This window comes from Cornus florida, unplaced genomic scaffold (assembly GCF_030987335.1).
Source record: "Cornus florida cultivar Cherokee Brave unplaced genomic scaffold, ASM3098733v1 CherokeeBrave_3.0.0_Hap2_Chr08, whole genome shotgun sequence".
Taxonomy (NCBI): domain Eukaryota; kingdom Viridiplantae; phylum Streptophyta; class Magnoliopsida; order Cornales; family Cornaceae; genus Cornus; species Cornus florida.
The window spans coordinates 8,932,904-8,936,685 of NW_026775578.1; the positions used below are offsets into that span (position 1 = coordinate 8,932,904).

General features: G+C 33.2%; 1 pseudogene; it reads left to right on the top strand.

Annotated features, from left to right (window-relative positions):
* The first annotated feature begins 1,698 nt into the window (after nt 1-1,698).
* Nucleotides 1,699-3,491, top strand: LOC132269255 (cytochrome P450 71B10-like; annotated as a pseudogene).
* The last annotated feature ends 291 nt before the right edge of the window (nt 3,492-3,782 follow it).

Below are 3,782 nucleotides of genomic sequence, written 5' to 3' on the forward strand. Positions count from 1 at the left end.
CATATGTTGTTTACAAATATGACTCATGTTTTCCTTTAATTGTTTTATTTTAATTTATTGATAATTTAGTATTTTGAAATAAAAGAGTTTGGAGGGTATTTTATACCTGAGCAAAAGTTCTCGTAATTATTTTACTTAATTCATAAAATATATTATTTTGTTATTTAAAAATCCTAACTCTATCTCATTGTAATTTTCCTTAGAAAGAATTGATTTCAAAGAGTAAATGATTATTTATTACTACACGAATATAATCATGCTATTAAATTTTTTGGATGAAATTAGTCATAGTCTCCTATCTGCAATAAACTTTTAAGCTAATCTGTTTTTGTGATGTTAATCGAAAAACTTTAGTTCCATTCCCTATAATTCAAATTTGATCACAAAAAAAAAAAAAAAAAAAAAAAAAAAAAAAAAATATATATATATATATATATATATATATAATTAAGCTGTATTATGAAAAAATAATAATAATTAAACTATATTATGAAGAAATTTTTTTTTTTTTATTGAACAATCAGTTTGAGAATTTCAATTTTGTTAAATTCGTTACCATATATATAAATGTTTATATAAAGAGAGAAAAAAATTAACCTATATAATTCAAGATCCAAATCATGAAATTTATTCATGATATGTATCAATACTCTTTGAAATAATTGAGAGATGGTGGTGAGTTGTGATTTTTTTGTTTCCCGTTTCTACGTGTAACTTTCTAAATATGACATTTGCCGAGGAACAAAAAAATTTGTACACGGAATAATATGATGATATCAGTAGTTTGGCTAGGATATATCATTCCAAAAATAAGATCAATTCGGCACAGAAATTTTGTTCTTATTACTCATTTCAATGTACAAAACTTTCAATTCAAGTGCAGCCAGAGATTTTTTGTTTAAATTTGTTCTGATTGACAGTGCCAATTTTCTACTAATCATAGAAGCCTAATCATGATATTCATAGGAACAATTCAAATCAAGCTTAAGTAAGCCTTTTATATATATATATATATATATAAAATAAGAAAATATTTAATTTAATTTAAAGAGTTCTTTAACCCTGTACTCTCCCTATAAAGCCTCTGGGTGCAATCCAGATTATTGTTTTCGACTCTTAAGAGGTCTAAAACTCATGCTTTGGATGGCCGGAAAAAATAATATTGTTTGGTAGTGTCTTAAATATGTTATGTAGTACAATTATCGACCAAGCACTACAGCAATAATGAACAATGACGTAATAATAGATTGATTAGCTTGAAATTACAAGTAATCGGTTTAATAAGTGATTCAAGATTTGACACATAATTACTTTAAATTTGTATTTCAGAAAAGAAATAAGATAAGAAAGAAATAATAATGAATGGTTGAAATTGAATCATTTGTAATGTAAATAGTACAGGGGCAGATGTAGTAAAGTGGGTCAAGATTATTATTATTTTTTTATTTTTATTTTTTCTTTTGAAAAAATAAAGAAATAAATTTAAACTGGTTATAAACCAATTGGAGATTAAACAAGAACAGTACAAGTTTAATTATTGTATCAATTTAAATCTATTAAATTAAAAAAATATAATCAAATTCCTATACTTTTACCACATATAAAAAGGATTAAGCCAAACTAAATCTCACTCATTCGTAAAATAATAATAATAATAATAATAATAATAAACCAGAAGCATCTTGAACCTGTGTATATATAGTGGAGGCTAGAGTACCCCTAATCATGTCTATGGACTCATGGCTTTCCATCCACTATTTTTGCAGTGGCTACCTCTATTTTTATTGTTGCTTCCAATTCTGTGTCTTTTCATTCTTAAGCCAAAAAACACAGAGAAGCAAATACCTAATCTTCCTCCAAGCCCTCCAAGACTTCCCATCATAGGCAATCTTCACCAACTTGGTAAATCCCCTCATCAATCTCTGTGGAAATTGTCCCAAAAATATGGCCCTATCATGCTCTTAAAACTTGGCCAAGTCCCAACTCTTGTCATCTCTTCCTCTGAAATGGCCAAAGAGGTCTTAAAACTCATGATCATGAATGTTGCTCTAGGCCTCCCACGGAAAGCTTAAGGAGAATTTCTTACAATTTCTTAGACGTTGCCTTCTCTCCCTATAGTGATTACTGGAGAGAGATGCGTAAGCTTTGTGTCACAGAGCTTCTCAGTTCCAAAAGGGTGAGATCCTTCGAGTTCGTAAGGAAACAAGAAATGGCTCGTTTCATAAACTTTGTCTCCGAGGCTTCACCAAATGCGGTCAATCTCACCAAAAAGATGTTCTCTTTGGCGGATGCAATGGTATGTAGGATTGTTTGTGGTAGGACATATGAGGGGAAACAATTCGAATTTGGTTCGCTTGAAGACGCCATAAACGAAGCCATGACCATGTTGGCAAGTTTCTCTGCAGCAGATTCCTTTCCATATTTTGGATGGATGGTAGATGTTTTGACTGGATTTCATGCTAGGAGGGAGAAGTGTTTCCACAACTTCGATAAATTCTACCAGAGGATGCTTGACGAGCATCTTGATCCTGCCCGGCCAAAGCCTGAGCATGAAGATATCATTGATGTCCTGATTCGACTATTAAAGGATCAAACCATGGCTGGAGGTCTCACTAAAGATAGTATCAAGGCAGTGCTTGTGGTAAGGAGCTAGCTAATATTGCTAAAATAGTAATATGTATGTAAGAAATATATATATATTCTCCACATATTCCAATTCTATGCAGCCGAACATAGCGTCAAAGAATTTGCCTCTTATTGATTTGGTTTGTCCATATTTCAGAACGTATTTCTTGCTGGAGTAGACACCAGTTCTATTACCGTTGTGTGGGCAATGACAGAGCTATCCAGAAACCCGCGAGTGATGAAGAAACTACAAGCTGAAATCAGAAATTGTGTTGGGAAGAAGGGAATAGTTGAAGAAAGCGACATTGAAAAGCTTGACTACTTGAAATTGGTGGTGAAAGAGACTCTGAGGCTACACCCTCCGGCTGTGCTGCTACTACCGCACGAAACAATGGTGCAGTGCAAGATTGGTGGCTACGATGTTTACCCGAAAACAAGGATCCAAGTGAATGCGTGGGCAATCCATAGAGACCCCCAAAATTGGAAGGAGCCTGAAGAGTTCATCCCAGAGAGGTTTGAGAATAGTTGCATTGATTTTAAAGGTCAGCATTTCGAGTTTTTGACATTTGGAGCTGGTAGAAGGATCTGCCCGGGCTTAGTAATGGCAACCACAACTGTAGAGTTTGTGCTTGCAAACCTTGTCTACCGCTTTGATTGGCAACTGCCCAGTGGGATGAAGATTGAAGATATTAGCTTGGAAGAGGAAGGCACTTTTACTGTCTATAGAAAATTGCCTCTTTGCCTCGTGCCCATCAAATATAACTTCCAGTAAGATAATGTTTACGCTGTTTCATCGCAGTTATCAATCGGAGTGTGTGTGTTATGACTGATGCATATAAATAAGAATGGACTAGTTTCTTTTTATACTTTTAAACTTTTTTCTACCATCTCTTCCGGGTTTGTGTGTGTGTGTGTAGTGTGTTTGAGCTTTTTTTATTTTTATTTTCCGGGTAAATAAAATTTACGCCCTCTGACCCAAATTTTTTAGTGATAAGAGTGAAATTTGAAACCACATGCCCCCAAAAGGTCAAAAAAAAAAAAAAAAAAAAGGGCCAAAACAAAGAAACCGAAAAAACAAAGTAATGGACTAAAACAGTCTACTTGAAGTAGTGGTTCAGAGGAAACTGATGATACCAAACTTACATCTATCTCATAGC